Consider the following 26,187-nt stretch of genomic DNA (forward strand, 5'->3'; position numbering starts at 1 on the left):
AACACGTGTATGGGGTTGCTGTTAATACTCTTGTTCAGAAGGGAATAACCAAAGCATTTCGGTGCTGGACTGCCCATGTGGGCCAGACAAAGACTGATATGCAAATGGATATTTCCCATCTGTGAAAGGTGCAGTGAGCAAAAAGCGATGACTCTGAACTCTCGAAGTGGGAAAAAACCACAGAACAGGGTATCATGCCATGTTCTTTCTAGAGAGTGGCGCCTGCTACCTTTTTTGACAAAATGGTTCTAGCATCAAGTAGTAAGACAAAATTGCCGAAATTCAAATGGCACTTAGCCGGGGAGCCCTTGGAAAGGGTCAAAGAATTTGGTTATCTGGGCCTTAACACTAGCGAATGGGGAGATTCTGTATAAGGAAAAAAACAACAGGGTAAATTAAGGCTCAAAGAGCCAGAGTGGCAATTGCCTTCACAAACCGTAGGGAGATACTGGTACACAGGGAACGGTTTACTGGGGAAAACGTTCATCAGCTTGCCGATAAGGGCAAGACAAAACAACTAATGAGATTAGTATTGACCGTTGTCCTGTTCTCTTGGACACAGGGTAAGGAGCTGGTCTGGTGCAGGATGGGAGTGGGGGCAACCAGCACTATTATGTGAAAGAGTGCGAGAAGGGGATTAAATCTCTTATTCTTAAATCTAGACAGCTAGAGATGACAAGTGCAAAAATGGAGGCATCGGGATGGTCATGTAATTTTATTTTAACCTTGATGACTCGAAAGTTCCTTGCAAAAGGGTGGTTGCCCGGAGGGTGGATTAGGTGATACCAAATTATCACTAAAAAGGCACTATCCCACTAGTTATGGGATGGAAAAGCCCATGCTTTCTGGGTTTTTCTCAATTTCATGCAGTAACCCCTGTTGGTCGTGGGGGTATCATAAAATGTTGTGGTGAAGCCACAACAGGTGAGGTTGACCGGTTTCGATGGTTTGTGAGTGATTACCGACCATCTTCTTCAGGACAAGATCAATCTTCATGTGCTACTGAATAGTGTCTGTCCTCTTAGTAGGGCAGCGGTAACAGGCTGCAAGGGGATCCTGGAATGGGAGACACAAAAAACATAATTGCAGAGAGGGCATGAGTTGGCCTCTAGCTGCAATGTTGCAACAATGGTACATCTAGAATACAGCTAAAGAACCTGTTGCAAGGCAAGTGAATGCTAACACAAACAAGGTGCTCACCATTTCAGAGCAAAAGGCCACTGCAATGGTGGCTAAAAACATAGACAAGTCAACCCCGTGAGGGAGGGAAGGAAAAAGTGGCAAGACCTGTGCACGTGAGGGAAAGGGGGGGCGGAAAGGGAGGGAGCCGTGGGGTGTGCAGGGGGAGAAAGGGACCTACCTGGAAAGGATGGCTGGGCTGTCCAGGAGATCCGCTGGGAACAATAAATGAGCTCTCTCCAGTGGCGTACCTGCGGGGAAAGCGAAGATGTGTGGGACTGGATGGGCCTGGAGTGACGTAAGGAAAAGCGAGGGAAATTGCATACCTGAGGAAATTCGAGGCGGGCACAGAAAAAGCTGCAGCCTGCTCAGTCCCAAGGCTGTAGGTATACTGAGCGGCTGCAGCGGTGGATATCTGCCGCGTCTGACGCTGCATGGGGGCGTGGCACCGCCTGTGATAGGCACGTGAGCCAATCGGCGGTGAACACGTCACGGCCGTGTCAGTCGATGGATGGCCTATCAGGGCGCAGCCCGGGCGGAAGTATGCACCGCGGGCGGCCAATCAGAGCACACACTTCGGAAGGTGTGTGTGCTGCCGGGCTAAGGCTAAAACGGGAGTAGTCACATAGCGAGTGAGACGGCTGAGGAAGGGCCGGACAAGGCGTGGCCCGTGGAGTGATGTGGGCGCGCGCAGAGCCAATCAATGCTCGCGCACTGGTGGGTGTGTGTATGTTGAGGGAACTAGGCTCATGATGGAGCGGACAGGGGGAAGGGAGAGTAGGAAACCGAATCCTCGTGTGGGGTAGCAGGGGAGGCAGTGAGGCAAGGTGCCTGAGTGATGTGTGGTGGCTAAAGGGGGAGCAAATGAAAGGGTGCGTGGTCAGGACGCACATGCGGCAAGGGAGGGGTGAAGAGGTGAAGGTGATGCCAGGAAATAAACAGTCAAAAGCTAGTGTATAGAATCCACAGGTGCGCCAGATGGATAGATCGAAGCAAGAGGCAAGAAAAGTTGATAATGCAACACAAGTGGGTAAACAAAGAAGATACCAATGAGTGGAGAAGATGAATGGAAGAGGGAGACATTTGTAAATGAAACAGAAAAACATATAGCAGATGAAAAATGCATCAAACATTTCATATGTTACCCCGTTGATCACACAGATACATCTGTCAGTGGACAGTGGTTCGTGGGATGTCAGGGTTCAATGCTGTAGCACCGCCAGTTCTTGCCACTGCATTGCTTCATTCAACCCTTGTTTGCAGGTATTCAAGCGAAAAATCCACTTCTGTTCTTGAGTGAAGAGTATAGCGTGATAGTTGCCTCCTCGTTTCGGGCGCTTGATTTTTTCCAAAATGGTCCATTGAAAAGACTCTGCTTTGTGTCCTTCCGCCAAAAAATGCGGAACCATAGGTGCTGCAAGTTTCTTAGTGCGGATGCAAGATCTATGTTCAATAATCCGTTTCTTTACTTCTCGGGCAGTCATCCCAATATATCGCAAGTGGCACGGACAGGTGATCATATAAATTACTCCTTTGATATTGCAGTTGGTGAAAAATTTCTGAATCCAGGGAGTAGTCCAGCCAATATCCAGACTGGTGCTCCGAACTGTTTGGGTACACATTGAACAGAGGCCACACGGACTATGGCCCACAGGATTGGTCTGGTTCCATAGGGTGACCTGTGTGTTCTTGGCAGTGTCCGTATCTGGCCGCACTGTGTTGACGAGGGCGTCTCTCAGGTTGCGTCTTCTTTTTAGTGCAAAACGCGGCATGGGCATGTTGGACGCACCAGTGTTGAGAATAGGCCATAGAGACTTAATTTCCTTTTTGATTTTATTAAGTAGAGGAGAGTAACTCAGTACAGCCGTGATGGTTGTGACTTCTGGGTCCTTCTGATGTTGTTGAAGGGTACATGCGCGTGGGATGCTTCTGGCCCTTCTGGCCGCACTAAGAAACTTACAGCACCTATGGTTCCGCATTTTTTGGCGGAAGGACACAAAGCAGAGTCTTTTCAATGGACCATTTTGGAAAAAATCAAGCGCCCGAAATGAGGAGGCAACTATCAGGCTATACTCTTCACTCAAGAACAGAAGTGGATTTTTCGCTTGAATACCTGCAAAAAAGGGTTGAATGAAGCAATGCAGTGGCAAGAACTGGCGGTGCTACAGCATTGAACCCTGACATCCCACGAACCACTGTCCACTGACAGATGTATCTGTGTGATCAACGGGATAACATATGAAATGTTTGATGCATTTTTCATCTGCTATATGTTTTTCTGTTTCATTTACAAATGTCTCCCTCTTCCATTCATCTTCTCCACTCATTGGTATCTTCTTTGTTTACCCACCCGTGTTGCATTATCAACTTTTCTTGCCTCTTGCTTCGATCTATCCATCTGGCACACCTGTGGATTCTATACACTAGCTTTTGACTGTTCATTTCCTGGCATCACCTTCACCACTTCACCCCTCCCTTGCCGCATGTCCGTCCTGACCACGCACCCTTTCATTTGCTCCCCCTTTAGCCACCACACATCACTCAGGCACCTTGACTCACTGCCTCCCCTGCTACCCCACACGAGGATTCGGTTTCCTACTCTCCCTTCCCCCTGTCCGCTCCATCAAGAGCCTAGTTCCCTCAACATACACACACCCACCGGTGCGCGAGCATTGATTGGCTCTGCGCGCACCCACATCACTCCACAGGCCACGCCTTGGCCGGCCCTTCCTCAGCCGTCTCACTCGCTATGTGACTACTCCCGTTTTAGCCTTAGCCCGGCAGCACACACACCTTCCGAAGTGTGTGCTCTGATTGGCCGCCCGCGGTGCATACTTCCGCCCGGGCTGCGCCCTGATAGGCCATCCATCGACTGATACGGCCGTGACGTGTTCACCGCCGATTGGCTCACGTGCCATTCACGGGCGGTGCCACGCCCCCATGCAGCGTCAGACGTGGCAGATATCCACCGCTGCAGCCGCTCAGTATACCTACAGCCTTGGGACTGAGCAGGCTGCAGCTTTTTCTGTGCCCGCCTCGAATTTCCTCAGGTATGCAATTTCCCTCGCTTTTCCTTACGTCACTCCAGGCCCATCCAGTCCCTCACAGCTTCGCTTTCCCCGCAGGTACGCCACTGGAGAGAGCTCATTTATTGTTCCCAGCGGATCTCCTGGACAGCCCAGCCATCCTTTCCAGGTAGGTCCCTTTCTCCCCCTGCACACCCCACGGCTCCCTCCCTTTCCGCCCCCCCTTTCCCTCACGTGCACAGGTCTTGCCACTTTTTCCTTCCCTCCCCCACGGGGTTGACTTGTCTATGTTTTTAGCCACCATTGCAGTGGCCTTTTGCTCTGAAATGGCGAGCACCTTGTTTGTGTTCGCATTCACTTGCCTTGCAACAGGTTCTTTAGCTGTATTCTGGATGTACCATTGTTGCAACATTGCAGCTAGAGGCCTCATGCCCTCTCTGCAATTATGTTTTTTGTGTCTCCCATTCCAGGATCCCCTTGCAGCCTGTTACCGCTGCCCTACTAAGAGGACAGACACTATTCAGTAGCACATGAAGATCGATCTTGTTCTGAAGAAGATGGTCGGTAATCACTCACGAACCATCGAAACCGGTCGACCTCACCTGTTGTGGCTTCACCACAACATTTTATGATACCCCCACGACCAACAGGGGTTACTGCATGAAATTGAGAGAAACCCAGAAAGCATGGGCTTTTCCATCCCATAACTAGTGGGATAGTGCATTTTTAGTGATAATTTGGTATCACCTAATCCACCCTCCGGGCAACCACCCTTTTGCAAGGAACTTTCGAGTCATCAAGGTTAAAATAAAATTACATGACCATCCCGATGCCTCCATTTTTGCACTTGTCATCTCTAGCTGTCTAGATTTAAGAATACGAGATTTAATCCCCTTCTCGCACTCTTTCACATAATAGTGCTGGTTGCCCCCACTCCCATCCTGCACCAGACCAGCTCCTTACCCTGTGTCCAAGAGAACAGGACAACGGTCAATACTAATCTCATTAGTTGTTTTGTCTTGCTCTTATCGGCAAGCTGATGAACCTTTTCCCCAGTAAACCGTTCCGCGAGATTCTGTATAAAACAGAAATAAAGGCAAAGATGGCCAGCTTAATATCACAGGCTAAAATAATTCTGAACCAATATGGGAAATTTACCTGTAAACCAATAATAATCTACTTACAAAAGGTAGTCCCAGTGATTACCTACGGCGCACAATCGAAATTGCCGTGTAACCTACCCAAATGGGCCTACATAGAAGGCATGTATTAGAAAACGCCATTAGGGGTTCCGAAAAGCATACCAATCCAGGTTATATGGTTTGAATTGGGATTGTCATCGCTCCAAACTGTAGTTGATTGGCAAACACTATTACTATACAGAAAATGTTTTATGCAATATGAATACAAATTCACATTAATTCCTATAATTGCTGATGCGATGGTAACTAACCAGGATCATTTTATGAAAACTTGGCGACATCACTGTTTGGAAATAAATGTAAAAGTGGATATTGACGAGAATCTTCTGATAACGAATCCAAAATGTACTCAAAGTAAACTAATCAGTCTGAAGAGAGTAGGCTGTGGGACACCTGCCAAAGATACGCAACATGAAAGTTGGGAAATTCAGGCCAAAAATACTGAAACAGGTTCCTAAATACCTGTTGAAATTCCCAGACTCAAATTACCAGAAGGTTATAAAGCGTATTCTGTTTATTTTATGTGCTACTACAGGGGTTAATGCAACAAGAACAAAAAATACTGAAATGTCTCGCCAATGTAGGTTTTGTAATGATCCATATTCGGTTGAAACTCTGGAACACTTTTATGTGGGTTGTCCAGCGTTGTGTCAGTTAAGGAAAGAGAGATTTTTTTGAATTTTTAAAATTTTTTAGAGTGCTCTCATCCGAAGAGATGTGGGAACAAATCTTTAATGCCCTACGAATATCTTTAAATATAGCAACCGTGCGCTTTCTTTTCTCCTGAGATTGGAACTGGATGTAAAATAAAGGATAAATCTACCTGTTTTAATGTTTTATTATGTGGACGAACTATCGAGTTTTATGACAAAGTTTTAAAATGTGGAATATTGTTAAAGAAACTATTAATGAAATGTGTTGTTTTTAATGTAAGCTTAAAATAATGTGCTGTGTAAATTGAAAAGGTTGAAATATTTTTTACCAAAACAATAAAGATGTATATATTCTTTTATTAGTATATTATTTTGCTGTGGGTGTGATTTGGTTGTGGTGCGGTTGGTATATTGATGTGCCTGTGATGTGATGTGGTTGTGACCTAAGTGTGGGTGTGATGTGGATGTGGTTGCGATGTGAGTGTGGTTTTGGTGTGGTTGTGACTTGGGTGTGGCTGTGATATGGATTTGGTTTTTATGTGTCTCGGGAGGATAGCTCAGGGGCAACGTGCTCGCCTTAGAAGCAAGATGACATGGAGCAACATGGGTTTGGTCCTGGGGGTCCGCGCTTTGGAACCTCTGGGTATTAAGTGCCTTATAAATAACCTATCATATCATATCATGTGGTTGTGATGTGGCTCTAGGGAAGGTGTTGTTGTGCTGTGGTTGTGGTTGGGGTTGAGGTGAAGCTTTGATGTTATGCAGTATTTGTAGAGCATTCAGCTGCCCTTTTTCTGGCCCCTAAGAGGGGAGGCAAAGGAGACCTGTAATTCCGGAAGACCAGGGTCTGACATTCCATTCACAATTGAGCAGCATGTTGGGTAACCCAAGACAACGGCATTAGCAGAGAAGACTGGGCATGTTTAATGTGAAAGGGAATAATTACGTTATGCCAATTTGGCATGGGCTGTATTCAGATTATAGTGAGTGCATGTGTGACGCGTCTCAAAGAAGCAAAACTCGTTAAGTGAAGGAGCAAGTAAAAGTGATGACATTCGATATTGCTGCAGACTGCAGCTATGGGCTATACATAGGTAGTATAATGCATTCCACATTGGTATGCCATTCTCGGACCATTACAAACCTCAAGTGTGTACTGACACATAACGTGACAAGGTATAACAGAACATTACCTACTGTATCGTAGTAAAAGGTAGCAAAGAGTATCATAGCATACTATACCCACAAAGTGCATAACAAAACCTAACTTAGCTTACTGTTGCCAAAAATAGCATAACAACTAAGAACAACGTAGCATCATAGCATGACCTCGTTAATAATACAGCAAAGCGTGAACACAGCAAGGGAATGCACGCCAGAGAAGTACTCTTCTCTGTTATTTGAGCATGGACTTGTCAGGCTTGCCAATCAAGATGGTAGCTGAACTTTTTTCAACAGTAAAAATCTAAAGTAATCCAACAAAAATGCACAGCTTGGATTCATCCAAATTTTTCAACATTAAAATCCACGATAACTCCAACAAACATGTTGAAAATAGGTTGACATTTTCCCCCTAGCATTTAAATCCAAAATTAATCCAGTGAAAATCTGAGCTGGCAATTAAGACAACAGGGCTGTTTTACGTGGGATTTAAGTTCTTAAAATCCTCAATAAATCTTCTAACAGAAGCCAAAAAAATCCCCCAAAAATAGTAAACTTGGAAATAAGCCAAATGTTATCCAAATATAAACCAAAAAGTCGATTTCGTTTTTGCTAGAGAGGTGCTGCCCTCCTTCATCCCATGCCTTGCTAAAGTACTCGAACTGCAGCACCCATGCGCAAAGCTTTCCAAGAATAGAGCTACATTTGTCCAGAGGTTTAGTTCAAGAAGGCGCCATCTTGCTGTCAGTGCGCACGTATATGGTGAATTTGAATAAAGCGTTTATCGGACCTGCTAGGGAGCAGATGTCAATTTGCTGGGCGTTTTGCCCAATTTGAGCAGCATAGTATACATCACGTTGCGTCCTCTGAAAGGCGGCTCGGTGGGAATGTCCAGAAGCAGGCGAGGCTGTCGCAGCTTGCGCTAACTGCCCGCTACCCAAATGTAGGGCAGCAGAGAAAACCCATATGGCACAAAACACGCAGGTTGGCCTTTTGTTGGTTGTTCTAAGGGTTTGCTGTGCGCGGAGGCACCTATAATTGTTGCAATTTCCATAAAATGGGAGTAGACAGTGACTTAATTGGCCCTTGACGCTACGGCACTTTTTTCCTTCCCAAATGGCGGCTGATTCCAGACTACACGAACGATGGCAATAAAAGCATGGGAAAAGTTCCGCTGAGAGAAGCAGTGGTAGATAGATATACACGAGGCAGTGCAGGGTGGGTGTTCGCAGGGGGTGTGTCTTTCCTAAATGCTGTCTGATCATCCTGCATTCCCAAAACATTCCTCCGGTCTGTCCCATCTGTTCCAAGGCTGCCTAGCAAATGGACGGCCTGGGCACCGGTAGCACAGCAGGGCAGAGCGCTCTGCCTGCATTTGCTCGGCTCCTGGACACGCGCTCTACCAACATACTGTGGCATTTGGCAGGACGGTTGGGCCACGGCCTCCTTTCCCATGGGTCTGGCAGCACTACACCACCTAGAACAAAACTCATACCCGAGGCTTCATAATGTAAGTTCAGAACTAGAGTACAATAGATCCAGCTATTGGCATTTGTGCTTAAAATGTGATTGAAAAATGTGATGCGCTGTGTTGGCGTGGCTTAGTAGTGCCCTGCTGGCCCTGAGGGTTTGAAACATGGCACACATTCTGCTGCTTTGGTGCACATCACCATTGTGCTTATGTGCATGAGCTGTAGTGCAACTCTAAGGAATGGAGATGCTTCCCGGCATCACCATGCGCCCGTTCAGAACACAGTAGCCCTTGAGGTCGTTTCTGACCCCTCTGTGCATCTATTCTCACTCGAAACTACTGTAGTCTTGCAAGCATGTGTATGCTGTTGTCAAGGTAGCGATGTGTTCTTCTTTTCCTAGACCACCCTCATAAAAACGTGTTGAAGTTTGTTATGGTGAAATGCGCTCCTCGCCCCTTAGCATTTGGCTGGTTTTGGCCAACCTTGGCATTTGCCCATTGCATTGATCAAATGGATGTTGTGTAGTGGACTATTTGCACAGGGGGCATGCTGGTGGACTGAAGGGTTTGTTGACTGTGGGGATTATGCACCCGATTCCAGAACATTGTATGTTATAACCCCTTAAGTGCCAGGCTATTATGCAAGTCTATGCAAAAAGGACGAGCATACTTGTCCTTTTAATGATCTTTGCTCCACTAGCGTAAGCAGTCATAATAATGGATATTGCAGCCCACTCCGTTAGGCCCTCATTATCTCACTTGGATAACTACAGCTATGCACATCGCGGCACTACATCCACGATTCACATTTGTGTACCCACTGGCCCTCTATGGGAGGCCATGCATATACGGCTCTTGAAGGGTCAGGTTCAAAATCTCTTCCTTGCTCCCATTTTACTCGTGTGCTCTCCACTTTTATCATCACACTTCCAGTGCTTGCAGGCGCAGAGTGATTCCCTGGGAAGTGGCAGGGGACGCCGGAACACGTTAACTGGCAATCATCTCACCACGGTTCAAGGGCCCTGCAGCACACCTCTCTGGGCCGTCACGCAACCATTCCACCCCCCTTTAATCCTCACCTAAGCCGAAACTGGGAGATCTGCTCCCCCTTTCCACCCCTCCGTTTGCTTGTAAATCCCTTTCTGCCAACTTGCCTGCCCTCCCCCTACCCCAATAGCTCCCCACTCTCTTGTATTGATCCTTTGGGATCTGCTTCCCATACTGTGTAGTATTTCCCCCTATGACTTGTAAAGCACTCTGTTGCTTCTCGAAGCGGTGTCCATGCTCAATAAGTACATTAATGAGGATGATGATAATAACCATGTTCTCCCTAATGCTAGTACCACCTTCCAAATACTATAAACTCCCATCACTGGAAAATGTTTATTATCATGGAATGTTCTTTGTCCCCTCTTTCTGATCACCATTGATCCACTGGCAATGACTACAAAGGGAATCCTTCTGCTAGAGTCAGATTCCTTCTCTCTCAACCCCTCCTTATCTTTCCAATTGTTACTCTATGTTCCTACCCATACTTCTGCATTTCACTCCCTTTCACCTTTACCTTTTCTCTAACTCCACAGACCACAGGTCTGGTTACCCCTGGTATCAGAATAATGCACCATTTTCCGGAGAAGCCCTTGTGCCATAAGACCGCCATGGTGGTGATTGGTGCACTATAGAAGCTTCTCAGTATTTATTTATGGATGTGTACCGCGCCGCAGGCATCAGGACGCCCAAATAGACAGGGACGTTTGTACACATACAAAGAGACAGAGATAGGCTCAACTAAAAATGAGAGAATACTATTTTAGTGCTATTCATTTAAAAAGGTCGTTTTCAGATTTTTTTCTGAAGCTGTTGTGGTTTCTTTCGAGCCTTAGCTCGATTGTAAGGCGATTCCAACTTTGTGCTACTCTTACTGGGAATGCTCTTCCCAACCCATTGGATCGTTTGAATGGTGGGCATTTGATCTGGGCCAATGCTTCTGATCTTACAGATCTGAAAATGTGCATATTAGATGATCCTTTCTTTAAGATAAGTTCGGGCCTGTCCGAACAAGCATCTATGTGCCAGTGTCAAACCTTTGAAAGAGATCCTCTCTCTGATGGTGAGCCAGTGGAGATCCATTCTGTCTTTGGTGATACGGGCTCTCCTTTTTTTCCTCTTTATTATTCTCACTGTGTTGTTTTGGATGACCTGACAATATGGCATAACCTCTGTGGTGGTGCAGATCACCCATGTGAATTCCTTGACCTGCATATTTTCTAAGAACTGGGTGACTTGTATTTCAATTTTTTATTTGCATTCATTGAAGAAAGGTGATCACATCAAACAGAAACGCGGTACATCAGAATGAGAGTCGCAGGAGCATTCCCTTTGCAGGGTGGTTCATATGAGAGCAAAGCTATACCTGCTTAGGTTGAATTTCATGTAGAACACAGCCATGGTTGTCAAGGAACCATTGGTCCCAAACAGACCATTGACATAAGCTACACATTCCGTGGCATTATCTGGACACCCGCTAAGCACATGGAAAATGTATACATGCAGCCACGATTCCAGTACAATGACACAGAGAGTGTCAATGCTCAGACTCAAAGGAGCTGATGTGCCATCCCACAATATGGTCGATATAGACACACTAAATGGAAGGAATCCTAAATCCTCAACAGAGTACCTGCAGTGATTTCAAAGAGGTACTTGCACCTATACTCCCAGCAGATATCAGGATCTGATTGACAGGCCTCCTATCAGGTCAATCTGTCAAATTAATGCACTGTAATTCCAAAGATAGGGGCAGACACAGCCCAGAGCCACCTTATTGCCTATTAGGAACAATTTAGGAAACTGGAGGCTGTGGCCACTGTTTTCAGATAGAAGAGAACACCTAAAAGGGAAAACTCCCCAAGATAGATGGCAGAGGGCAGAGGACCTTTGACACAAGTGGAAAGAAGAACAAACTACTCACAAGCGGTCTACGAAACCAGAGTAATGACTTAAGACCATGGAAACACAAGAGCACCCAGGCTCGAGGTTGGAGAACAAAGGAGGGTGAAAGTAGCAGAAAGAGCCACAAGACACCAGTGTTTAAGCAAAGCAACAAAAAACACACAGAAGCTAAGGAAGGCTATGAAGGATCAAGTGAAGAAACGAAAATGGAGGACGGTGGAGAGGCATCAACTGGGGCAATGACATTGTGTGATGCTCCGATGAGTCATCAGGAAGTGCCTTTTATAGGGAAGGTATGGTTAAAAGTAAAAAAACAGCAGTGTTCCAAATGTAATGATTCCTTGCAATATTTGTAAAAACAGTAGGGCGAAGAAGCCACTTTGGACTTCTTCAAGCAACTCCTCAGCGCCTCGGCCGACACCCCTCAAGGGGCGCCCACGCACTCTGCCCCATCAGCCCTTTCACCCAGGACCTCTCTGGAGGACTGCCATCAATGGCATCGCATCTGTACTCCCCAGGGGTGCATGTCGGTGGCAGAGCTTTAACCCTCATGACCAGTAACATTTGCTGCACTGTGGTCTGAGGGAAGGGGTCTCTCTCTGCACTCAGTCTTCCACCTGCTGCGCTGCAACACATTACAGCAGTAGTAACACACTGCAACGATCCCAGATCCTTTCGGGCACAGAAGGACATCTCTCGCCACAGTCTGATTTACATACTAGCATTCCTCTCATGGACTGAAGCTGTGAGCAAAGAAAAATTCCAAAGAAAAATGTCTTGCCGACAAAGAGTTATTCGAAATGATGGTGAACCTAATGGTTGTCCTGAATGTCTGAGAAGAAAGTGTACCGGTTAAGGTGCTAAAACGGCCTCCATTATAGCACCTTCCATCTGATCCATAGATGATGAAGAAGACTCTTTTTTTCCTTATGGACAGATGTACTCTAATAAAGAAAGAGTTGCAACATGCTATGTATATTTATTGTGTATAGTGCACACTGCAAACTTAATTTCCTTCCAGCACTGAAGGACTGAGTAACCTGATCCCCACTGTTTCCTGCCCTGGTTGCTTGTAGATCCCTTGCTGACAAATTGCCCCCTTCTCTGCTCCACTCACCTTGTTCTTCAGCCTATGATTGTAAAGCGGTCTGTTGCTTCTGGAAGCTAGGTCTGTGCTCAATAAATACCCATATAATTATAAAGGTTGGCTGGCAGATTACCTATGTCCAGGACATATATCTCAAGGTCTCCCCGCTGGCATAGAAGTGAGCATAGATTTCAAAGACTTGGGGTGTATGATGGTGCTGGTTACAGATGACAAGAGAGCGCAGATCACTGGCACGTGTTACGAATGGCACAGGGGGAATGGGATTGGCGAGCTGCAGCTCACCCATGTGATAGTGGCCTTAAATAAATGCGGAAATGCAACAGCATATTAAGGACACTTGGGGGCGATCCACATGTTGCTGTTTTGGCTAGAGAAGTGAGGTTTCCCAGTCTCTTATGCTTTGCATGCTGTCAATGCAGAATGAGTGGAACCAGAATATGGAGGGTCTGGGCTATGGTCTGGTCTGCACATGTATTGGAAGAAATACATCACTATGTTGTGAGCTACTGTACCTTATGTGGTTGGAGACGGAGTAGACTGGCCATGGGGATGGAGCCATTGACAGCCGTATCATTGATGTCATTCCAAATGGGGGCAAGTGTAGATTCCATCTCATGGTGTGGTCGCAATCCTAATAGACACTTGTCTGGAATGCAGTGTGTCCCAATGTGGTATTTTAAGTGGAAGGTAACTACTTGTGCTAGTATCCTGAAGACCAGGTGAGACTATTGAGGGGTCGTTAGTTATTAAGTTCCTCTCAGTAGGTTTTCTTGAGAAGCGCCATAATTGTTAGCCAGAGGGTTATAGGTGCTATGCTTTCTTGGTGGTTGTTTTTGCTAAAGGCTGTGAGTGGTCAGCAAGGGAGGCAGATACAGCTGCCGGTCTGGACTCCCACGATTCCTTGCATGGTCTGAGACCTATCTCCAGCAGCAGGTTGGTGGTCTCTTTGGCCAAGGGTGAATATGAATTTCTGGTGCCAGTCCGGGGCTCGAGGACAGTGGGGTACTCTATATTTGTGAGTGGAAGTAGTGCTTAGGTTGGATAAATGAGTGCACTGAAAATCTTTTTTGCGCCTCATTCTGGGACTTTTCAGAAGTTGTATTCCTGTTTGGTCCTGAATATTTCTGTATGGTAAATAGGATTTGTTGTATTACACTCTTATTTGGTGTTTGTTTCCTGAGACTTGCACCACAACGTTTTTATTGGCTGCATTTTTGTTTTAGGGGTAATGTGGCTCCAATATACCAGTTCCTATCTTGTTGTCGACATTTGACATTTTGGAATGGGGCAGCACGTGTTTTGAACCTGGTAACTGGCTTCTGTGGAGGCACCTAGCTTGTGAGGCCGTGTTGAGTGAAACCCTCTGGCAGCTAGTTTTACAAAACTTAGCACAGGGAAGCTTTTTACTGGACAGAAAGAGGGAGGTGGTGGTTCAGAATATTGGGTGTTTGGTGATGTGTGTTTTGTTCACAAGCAATAGAATGTTTGGGGGTCATTGTGAGTTGAGTTTTTAAGTGTTCCACCAGGAACAGTGCCTGCAGTAAGTAGCATTACCGCCTATAGTATCCTGAGCATGTGTTGAGGTGATGCAGTCGTGCCGTAAAAGGAATATTTCTGAAATACTGGATGCAGCATTTCAGAAATAACCCACGTCCATCTTTTAATGCAGACGTTCTCACCTCTGCAAAACTATGGAGATAAAATGACCCCTGTGCGAACTTCATGCATAAAGGAGGCGAGCGTGCTCGCATTCTCACACACTTTTCCCACTTCCGCTGCCTAATTTTGGCACAGAAGTGACGTAGGAGTTTCATGCAAATAGTGTCACTTACCGGACAATGGGCCTCATTAAGAGTCCGGCAGTGCAGTCAAGAAGTTGTGGTATGTCCATGACCACTACTTTTTTGGCATTAACAGAATTATCTCTGTTATTACCACACTTCCTAATTCTGAGTTCGACCTTGAAGAGGCATATTTAGCTCCAGCATGTTGATGCAGGTAAATACTCCACTTTAATGTAAAAAAAAGAACATAATTAACAATACAATTAAAAAATTGGTGGAATTACTGCAGCGGAATTACAAATTCCAGTAATTCCATCAAAATCCCTAGAGTTGTATAGTCCTAACAATTGGGGACTAACACAGCCTTGTCACCACTTGTGATCTCATGGTAAATCCACAGGACTGAGTGCCAGTAACGGTAATCAATTTGCCACCAAACTCATACTGAGGCACAAAAGGTTATACTGTGCATGTGATAAAACGTGCCGTTAACTTCTAGGGTTGTGCAGATACAATCATGGAAATGTCGCCTTCCACTAGATGACACATAGCCCACTACCTGACACCCCACCACTGATGCATGCAAGGCCTACCAGAAAGCACACCCTCAACCATGTCCCTGTGGAAGGTCAGCCCATCCTCCAAGCATTTAAACAATCTACTCATTCGATTAAGCTCGATTGTCATGCCAGCATTTAACTATCTTCTCGCCAGCACACGGCCGGCAGCATTCTGATCAAGAGCAACACTCAGACTTTAAACATTAAGGAATCGCGAAATGCCATTGAAAGGATAAATAGCACCAGACTATAACACATTACAAATAGGGAACACGATTACTATGCTGCCATATAGATCGAGCACAAATTGCCATCTAGTGACCAGAAGCGAGACATTTCGTAATAATGAAGGGATTTCTATGGATCCAGGTCATTGAAACAGAAAGGGAGACATGAATTTGCAACACTTGAAGCACTAAATGTAATGCCCTGAAGTAGAACCAAGAGGTCCAAACATGTGTTTGCAAAGAGAGGAAAATAGATATAAAAACATGTTTAGATTTTGATTAATATTCTTTTGTTCCTATGAGATTGGCAGCATTGCATTCCTAGAGAAGTTCCAGTTTAGAAGCTGGTTTCTTCCTAAGAGTGAATGTGCATAGACCTACCACCCAAGAGGTTTTTGTATGTATGTTATGTTACTTTTATTTATATAGCGCGTTATGTATCATTGGTATGATCTCAAAGCGCTGGCAGGTTGAACGCCCTCGGGAACCACAGTTCAGTCAGTAGAGAGAATGTGGTATGGTGTGTGGGTGCACCGGATATGTGTGCCGCTGGTGTGGTTGTTGCATGATAGCTGCTTCTTAGCGGTAGGTGTGGTGCTGAGGAAATCAATTGGATGTGTTCAGTCTGGAGGGTGGACACCCAGACTGAAATCTGGCTGCGTTAGGCCTTAGGAGATGCTTAAGCTAGCCGGAATGTGCTCAGATATTTGTGTTTTATTAGGATGATGTGGAGTTCGTGGGGTCATGTTATTATGAGAACAGCTAGACCAAATGTGTCATAGTACAGCTGTGTTCTAGTTGAATGATGGTGTATAGGGGAGAGTGAGCATAGTAGTGTGATAAGGCCAATCACTTCTGATATCATTCAGAAGTCTATCTAAGTGCGGGGTATGCTATCATTCACAATTCCAGCTAAGTGAGTGATATGCTACAATCATAATTCTATCTAGATGAGGCACTTGCTGTTAATTACAATTCCATCTAAGTGTGGCACATGCTATCATTTACAATTTTATACAAGTGTGGGGTATGCTATCATTCACAATTCCAACTAATTGAGGGATATGCTACCAATCATAATTCTATCCAGATGAGGCACTTGCTGTTAATTACAATTCCATCTAAGTGTGGCACATGCTATCATTCACAATTCCATCTAAGTGTGGCACATGCTATCATTTACAATTCCAACTAAGAGAGGGATATGCTACCAATCATATGCTATCATTCACAATTCCAACCAAGTGAGGGATATGCTACAATCATAATGCTATGTAGATGAGGCACATGTTATCATTCACAATTCCATCTAAGTGTGGCACATGCTATCATTTACAATTCCAACTAAGAGAGGGATATGCTACCAATCATATGCTATCATTCACAATTCCAACCAAGTGAGGAATGTGCTACAATCATAATGCTATCTAGATGAGGCACATGCTATCATTCACAATTCCATCTAAGTGTGGCACATGCAATCATTTACAATTCCAACTAAGAGAGGGATATGCTACCAATCATATGCTATCATTCACAATTACAACTAGGTACAGGATATGCCATTATTCGCGATTTCACTTGGTAACAATTGCACCTGTCTTAGTGTGAGGCTGGCTAATCATCATTGTCTCTGGGAGAGGCACTAGTTAACATTGGCAAGTGTGTTAGTATGTTATGCAGCACAGCATTTACAGTCCAGTCGTGAATAGATTTAGCTTGGGGGTCGAATTTCTTTAGGAGTGCATGGTGTGAGACTATGGCAGTTTACATTATGGAAAGGTAAGGTAGAGTGGCCGGGGCTTTCTGGAGTAGAGTAATTGCTCTACACCCCACCCATGCCACACTTACAGTTTTGTTAGTGTCTGTTCACTGCTGGCTTCACTGGCTTCGCCTGTTGACACCTGCAGACACTTTCAGGAGCCACCATTGTAGGAGCCACCCTTTGCCTCGAGTCCTTAGCTGAAGGGGCTGCCGGGCAGAGGGCTGCCATGGAAAGGTCTGTAATGACCTGGTGACACGAGAGGTGAGCCAATCACGGAGGGGGAGGGCGGGACTAGCACAACCAGGAAACTGGGAGGGAAGCGTGCCTGCGCAATAGGGATCGGGTTAGGGAACACAAATATCGACATCAGGAGGGGGGTCAGATGGACATCAGGAGGGGGGGTTAACTCACCTGGAGCACGGCAGGGTGAGTGGGGCTATGGGCGAGGAGTGGGATGCCTAGGTAGAGGAAACACGAGAGGTGGGCCAAAAACGAAGGGGGAGGGCGGGACTAGCACAACCAGGAAACTGGGACGGAAGCGGGCCTGCGCAAGGGGGATCGGGTTAGGGAACACAAATATGGACGTCGGATGGACATCAGGAGGGGGGGTTAACTCACCTGGAGCACAATTGTTCCCATAGGAACCCTGGCCTTGATTGTAGCCGGATCCTCTTTTTGAGATTTGGCCCTGAAAACTGTGAAGATTACCGTTACCCCTTTGACCAGTAGGCTTGTTTTGGGCAATGCTGCAGGGCCGCCCAAAGCGAGGCAGGGTAACTGCTGTTACCATCAGCAGGCCTGGAGAGGGGTAGCCCAACCTCTCCCCCTCTCTGCTCCTCTCCTTCCCCCAAGCCAGAGAGACACGCAGTCTGTGCAACACAAAGCTGAGGAAGGGTGAGGTGTGAACAATCACATCATCCTTCTTCCATACAGCAAGGTGCTAAGCACCTAAGGAAACCAACAGTCAGGCAGGGATCAGGGTCAAAGAACTGCCCCCCCCCCACAGGGCCAGACAGTCGGCTATCCGGCCGGGGGCTGGAACACAACAGCCCCCACTACTGTACATATCAAAGAGTAGAGACTCTGTAAGATGCTGGCCCCCGGTTAAAATGCTCAGGGCTGGGGCAGGGTTAGTCGCATGTTCAGGCAGCTTTATTAGGCATTCAGAAAAGCTCCAATGTCACCCAGCCTCTGAACTGCAATGAAGCGCAAGCTTGCCTTTCTGAATCCAAAGCAGTGCCACTATGACCAGACCAGGCCATAGATTTGGTGTCTGGTCTCCTAGCACAGCGGATACCAGGGGGGACGGGGAGAAAGGAGTGGTGAGGCAAGGGCGGGGAGGGCGTGCTGGAGCCCATGCAACACAGGGCATTTTACGGTGGTGCAGGGGTGTTTCTAGGTCTGGAAAAGACCCGGGGCTATGCTAATGTCGCAACTGTCGGGACTGGGGGCTAGCAGCCTTTTGGTTGTAGCTCCTGAGATTCTATCCGGGGCTACAACCAAAAGACCAGGCACTATAACCCCCTTAGCCACACCCCTGGCAACGTCTCTGCGGGGTGCCTTTCTAGAGCTTTGTGCCTTAAATACCACAGGATTCCTTAATGCCTAATCAATTCCAGAGCTTTGACAGAATCCCGGGTAAACCACAGTGGCCATTGTACCAGAGGAGCCAGTAACCAGCGACTCCGATTTAGGGTTACCACTTTTAAAAAGTTAAACGGGACAGGCCAACTAGCATAAAAGTAGGACTAACTCTTGAAAGTGGCTGTCAAGGCACTACACTTCAGTAGCAGTTGGTGGGGAAGGGGTTTTAAGTGTTACTGTTCAAATAAACACATATTATAATTAATCACTAATTTATCACAAACTAACAATATCTTAAGTTGTAAAATGCAGTATTTCTTCTGTGCAAGATTGTGCATTCCTGCCTGCTAGCTTTGAAGACCTAATACCAAAAACCTGGACCACTGCAATTTCCAATGGAAACATAATCTTGAGAAAGGGGGACAGAGGACCAAATTCCGGGACAGTCTCGGCAAAACCGGCACGTCTAGTTACCCTACTCTTGACTGGCTATTAGCCAGAGACCTAGAGGGGAAGACATAACGGCCCTCTGCAAGTCCACTCAGGATCCGGGAAGTGGTTATAAGGTGGGACTCGAGAAGTCAGGCTGGAGTGAGCCGACAGACCTGTAGTCGTATGTATTCCTTCAGGAAAGAGGCTTGAGGGCACAAGTTGTACATTTTAAAATGTAGAAGGCAAAACAGCAATATTTAAGCACAAATAGCTGTTTATAATGTTGAGATGGACCCCTGAGTGGGTCATTGCCATTACGTCCTAATATGCCAAAGGCAGTCACTGTTCACAAACTTACCAGACCGAAGTGTTGTTTTATCATGAGAACATTGATCGTGCCCAGGTTGAAAGAGCCATACACAAAAGCGGCAACTGTGTCATACAGGAGCCATGCCAGCGGGACCTTTGGAATGATGAAAGTGCTTACAATAACACTTCTTAACCATTTCATTCCATACATGTGGCATGACAGAGAGCGACCAGCTACATTTGTTCATTATGAACAGTACCAAAAATGGAAACAAAGACGTGCAGATTCTCCCTGTCCTAGAGCATGCCTGCTTACTGTTGAGAAGTGCCGACACTCCTGCATGTATAGTATTGGCTTCCTGCTGAGAAGTGCCACTACTATGTGTCTTTTAAATAGAAGCAGTGCAGGCACTCAGGGCCGCCAAGTACCTGCTCATTTAAAGCCCTGATTATATAGCACCATCGGTCACCTTCCGTTTCTTTCAGCACGCTGAACACTAGTAGCGTGAGTGGTGTACATTGGTCATAAGAAGGCAGAATCTAGGGATGTTCCCCCACACTACTGGCAGGCAACCTGTCGCTCTCCAGATGGTTTGGCTTACAACTCCATTCAGGACAACCCAGTTGATTCAATGGTGATGGATTGTAGGCCAGCACATTTGGAAGGCTGCAGGTTGCCTACAAGGTCTATTTCTGTCACTTCTATCACTACTTGATTGATAGCAAGTGCTTGGTTTTCAGGAGCTTGCTGAAGCATAGGTGCCTTATTTATATAGCACCTTTTCCCATTTTGTATAGCCTCAAAGCGCTTTGTGCTAAGAATGCCCTCGAGGACCGAAGTCCAGGTATGGGAAAGTTCTCAGAGGAGGCTTAACATGAGTGTTTGCATTTGGCCAAGATTGGGACTTAGGAGGAAGGCTCCAGTAAGCAACCCAAGAGGTCAGACATGTGGACGGTGTTGAGGGAGGCCACAGCAGAGTGCTAGTGCAGGAGACTCGATATGTACCCAGCTAGACCAGAATGTGTCGTAGGTTGTTTCTGTATTCTAATGGCAGAGGTGTTGAGGCAAGTCTGGTGTTTCAGTGTGAAGCGGTTCTGTGACCATTCTAAAGTGCATAGATGGATAGCTGTGCCTCCTACGGCAAATTTCCCCCCAAGTTGTACATTTATACATACCTTAATCTGAGATGCTGCTTATCTTTGATGTTGCTGTATCATCCAATCTTCTGTGGGGAAGAAAAAGCCACCTCCCTTCGTAGACTTTCCTGTGCACTATGGACAGGCTACCCTCAAGTCAACCAAGTGCAATAAACTGGCTGCCCTAGAACATCATCTAGACGGGACAGACAGGCTACCATAGAAACTAGGATAATGGGATTCTCTACGCTCAATAGAAAGGTTACCTTTATAGTCACACTACATATCTGCCAGGTTCTACAAACGTTAACCAAAGGAGTGTTCTAAAAGCAATATCAAGGATACCTGCATTTAACCACTATGTTACAATGGCTAACCTAAGCAGTTATAAGTGCAATGGAGGGTTACAAACATATCTTCCAGCATCATGGGCGGGCTAAACATTATAAGGCGTAAATGCTCTAAGTGCAACACATGTGTTAACCTGCATGTGCTTTCTTCTAGTTGCAAATGCCTAGCTACCTGCATATCTAGGTACATCCCCATGGCCATTCTTACAAGTATTTTAAGCGTATAAACAGGCTAATATCAAGAAACTGTCAGGTCCAGTACAAAGGCCCTGGAGCAGTGGCAAGCTATCCTTAAGCACAGAAGGGCAGTCCTAATACTACATCTTGGTGCAATTAACAGTGTCCTCAAAGGACTTCAGGCGCATTAGGCCGGTTCTCCCTATGATCTTCAGAATGCTGGGGGTATCATTATACAGCATCTGCATAAATGGGCAGGCTAGCGAGAGTGCTACACCATTCCTACACCCCTGAAATCCATCGAGTACATCACATTTCCTACCCACCCCTCCAAAGTCTATCTGGGAGTGTCACATTTCCTACCCCCAACAATTCATCTAAGTGCGTCACATTTCCTACCCCCAACAATCCATCTAATCAAACATTCTCACTGCTCTTAAAATACACAATTCATCTAAGTGCGTCACATTTCCTACCCCCAACAATCCATCTAATCAAACATTCTCACTGCTCTTAAAATACACAGCAGTGGGAAAATGCACCTCGATTTAAAATATACAGTAGTGGGCAAATGCACCCAGATTTAAAACTCACAGTAGTAGGGAAATGCACCTGGAAGGCAAAACTCACAGTAGTGGCAAAATGCACCTAGATTCAAAGCATAGAGCAGTGGGCAAATGTACCACAATTTAAAATACACAACAGTGGGAAATGCACCTAGATTTAAAATATACAGCAGTGGGCAAATGCACCTCGATTTAAAATGTACAGTAGTGGGCAAATGCATCCAGATTTAAAACTCACAGTAGTGGGAAAATGCACCTAGAAGGCAAAACTCCCAGTAGTGGGAAAATGCACCTAAATTCAAAGCATACAGCAGTGAGCAAGTGTACCCATGTTTAAAATGCACCTCGATTTAAAGTAAACAGCAGTGGGCAAATGCACCCAGATTTAAAATATACAGTAGTGGGCAAATGCACCCAGATTTAAAACTCACAGTAGTGGGAAAATGCACCTCGAAGGCAAAACTCACAGTAGTGGCAAAATGCACCTAGAATCAAAGCATACAGCAGTGAGCAAGTGTACCCAGATTTAAAATAGACCAAGATTTAAAATATACAGCGGTGGGCAAATGCACCTATATTTAAAATGAACAACAGTGGGAAAATTTACCTAGATTTGAAATATGCAGCAGTGGGCAAATACTCCTATATTTAAAACTACAGTAGTTGCAAAATTCACCTAGATTTAAACAGCAGTGGGCAAATGTATCTAGATTTAAAATACACAACAGTGGGAAAATGCACCTGGATTGTAAACTCACTTAGATTCCACAGTGCAATGAGAAACCACTGAAATTCAAACTGTAGCAGTTACACAATTAGGCTAGATGCGAGTAGGTATAAGATATTAGGTTGTAAGAGTGGTCGGGTTTTCCTGCATTGAAGTAATCGCTGTACTCCCTGCCCACACCACACTTACCTTGTCCGTCGCTGTAGGTTGTCTGCTTCCCAAGCACAGAGTGGAGCTGCTTAGCATGGAGATTCCTTGGGTTGGCCCTCAAAACTTCCCTAAAATGGACTTGCAGGTAGGGAAGTCTCTTACCCGACCTCCCTCGTAGAGGTCCCTTTGGCACCTACAGCCCCCCTCCTGCCACGCATCAAAACCGGAGTCAGCTCCCAACCCAGGGGTAAACTGAGGATTAGCACAGATGGGTGTGAGAGGTGAAGGGAAGGTAGTAATCTTCGATCTGCGCACCGCCTCATCCCATGACCTACCTACCAATGCCTCTATTGCGCTGCACTACATCCTTCTAACATTTGAGAAATGTGTCCTCAAAGATATTAGGAAGTTGAAAAAGAAAAAACACATAAGGCAACATAATTTAACTAAGGGTGAGAAAAAAGCCTTAAAAGATCTATCTAAAAACAGGGAAATGATAATCAAACCTGCCGACAAAGGTGGTGGTATTGTTCTTATGACAACCGAGCAATACACTAATATGATCATGACCTTACTTAATGATGGAATCAGTTATCGCCCTCTTAAGAAAGACCCATCTGGAGATATGAAAATTGAAATCTCTGAAATGGTCTCTTTTGCCCAGGACAGGAATTGGATAACCGAAAAAGAAGCTAAGTTTTTAACTACGTCATCAAATCGTACACCATGTTTATATGCTCTCCCCAAAATTCACAAAAACTTACTAAACCCACCGGGGAGACCGATTGTCTCAGGATGTGGATCCATTTTGGAACCTCTGGGGCAGTTTATCGATTATTTTCTTAAGCCTTTGAGCAATAAGACCAGATCATACCTGAGGGATACCATGCACACCATCCAGGTATTCGAAAATTTACCTTTCACCAGTTCACAACAATTTCTGGTGACGATGGACATTAAAGCTTTATACACGTCTATACCCCAAGACGCAGCCATTAATTGCGTATATGAACACCTCACCAGAGAATATGCTGAACCAGGATCCTATCGAGTGCCACCTGAGTTCATCATTGAATTATTAACTTTTGCCCTTAACAAGAATTTTTTCACCTTCGATAATCAGTTCTTTCTCCAGACTAAAGGCACGGCAATGGGTGCAACTTTTGCACCAAGCCTAGCCATCTTATTCATGGCCACTTTCGAGGACCAGTACATTTACAATTCGATCAACCAATGGGAAGCCAATATCTCCCACTGGCATCGCTACATTGACGACATTATTTTCATTTGGACAGGGGATGCTACATCACTCCAACAATTTTTAATATGGCTTAATGCCTGCAATAATAACATACAATTCACTATGGAGTACAGCATCACCAAGATACATTTCCTGGACCTTGAGATCTCGAGTCTCGATAATAAACTTGCCTGTAATCTCTTCAGGAAACCTACTGATCGGAATACACTTCTGCATTACCGGAGTGACCACCCGCATCACATTAAACAGAATCTTCCATACGGTCAATTCCTGAGAATCAGAAGGAACTGTACTCACTTGGAGGATTTCTATACTAATGCCGAAACACTCAGCACTAGACTATGCTCACGTGGCTACCCCAAAAGGCTGATTAATACCGCCACCAAGAGAGCCAGGTTCACAGATAGAGAATGCCTTCTAATACCAAGATCAGAACAAGACATACCTGAGAATGAAAGACTCACATGTGTAATCACTTACGGGCCAAACACTTTTGACCTCAAGAAAGTCATTAGGAAATATTGGCCCATTGTGAGACTACAACTAGCTGAGGAACCCATACCGAGATTCGCCTTCAAAAGAGCGAAAAATATCAGGGAATATGTGGTCCATTCATCATTTACCAAAACCACACCACGTACAGGTCTGTGGAATCTACGCAAAGTGACCGGACACTACCCATGTGGGTCATGCACAGTATGTAAATTCACTAGAAAATTACAAACATTCAAGATAGGCACCAAACAATGGGTCTTGAATAATCTGACTAACTGCAAGACTAATCAAGCCATTTACTGCATCGAATGCCCTTGTGGACTTCGATATGTGGGACAAACCACACGTAGCGTGGGTACCCGCATCTCTGAACATCGATCGAGAATCCGATGTAAGAATACTACTTCCCCATTAGTCTCTCACTTTCTGGCCAACCACCATACACCTGATGACATCTTTTGGTGGGTTTTGGACCGGATCAATACAGGTCAGAACATACAGACCAGACTGTTGGAACTTGAAAAAAGATGGATCTATAGATTGGATTCTTTGGAACACGGATTGAATGAACAATCTCCATTCTAAATATAACAAACTAACCCCCCCTCCCCCCCTCTATTCTTTCTTCCTACTACCACACTCCGTGGGCCACACTATAACTCCGCTTCACTTTCACATCATTTTCCGAGATGCACTGGTTGCACTCCCCTTTCTTCCCGTTCCACCACCCCTCACCCCCACATTTTCCCTTCATTTCCCAGAAATCGGGCTTACAGGCACAGACATCCATTTTCCATGTATTCACAGGGACACACGGTGTTACCTATGAACACTCACGCGTCCAACAGCCGGCCCCATTTTTGGTCCTCGAACACGGGACAGAATCATTTCTGGGCACCCGCGGGGACTGCAGACAACTGGAACACACCTACAATCACTCGTTTCTTGGCATAAGAGCATATTTGACAACCCACTGTGGCTCCGCCTTTTGACACTCCCCGGCCTCTGACCATACCATTGGCCGGACATAGCCGTCACTCACTGTGATCGGCGTTCTCTATTGGACATCCTACTTCCTGTGGGAACTTTTCCCTCTACGTCGAGGCTTGACGCTCGTTTCGGTTGCTTTGACAACCAATTACTTGCCTCTATTTTATAGCTTCAGCCCGCATTTATGTTGCCGATGTCAGCGAGGACAGACATTCAGGGACGACTTCGCTCGCCCTCACTCTGCATGAATGCCATCTGGATTTGACCTTTCCTGTTTACCATATACAGGTAACTACGTGGGTTTTACCACATGGCTCCTCTATGGCCACAGTTCTTTACAAAATCTTTTTGCCAGACTAGACACCTACATAGATAACCGGTTATGTGCTTTCTATGCTCCTATATGTAGGAAAATACTTATGACATCTGATGCCCTCCGGTTGTCCCGTTTTTCCACACCCCCCGGGCCCCGGTTTCTAATCCAGGCATACTTTCATTCTAGGTCTCAGCCGGTTCACCGGTCCGATGACGAGAACCTACGAACATCACAAATTTTTCCAATAACACCTTTTCTCGTGATTCAAAATAAATAACTATCTTCACGGACTCTACAAAGATACTGCATCATACTAAACAGCCACCTTGGCTTCACTCTCACTCGATGGCAGCCTCTTGTGGTGAGTTTCAAACTGTTTATTTTTGTTTCTCTGTCTTCCTTCTCTTCCCCCCCCACGTGTGGACCGCCGGACCGACAGGGCAGACAGAGACCCTTGTATTTGCGCTTCCGAAGGGGACCCAATACCACTATCTTTTTATGTTTCCGGGGAGGGTGTGTACTATCAGCACGATCTGAAGGCTCCTCACCCCTACAAACATGTAGACTTGGTAATATGAGACCCCAGGCAGACAAGACCTACGTCC

Source organism: Ambystoma mexicanum, chromosome 8, assembly GCF_040938575.1.
Source record: "Ambystoma mexicanum isolate Mex_15411 chromosome 8, UKY_AmexF1_1, whole genome shotgun sequence".
Classification (NCBI taxonomy): domain Eukaryota; kingdom Metazoa; phylum Chordata; class Amphibia; order Caudata; family Ambystomatidae; genus Ambystoma; species Ambystoma mexicanum.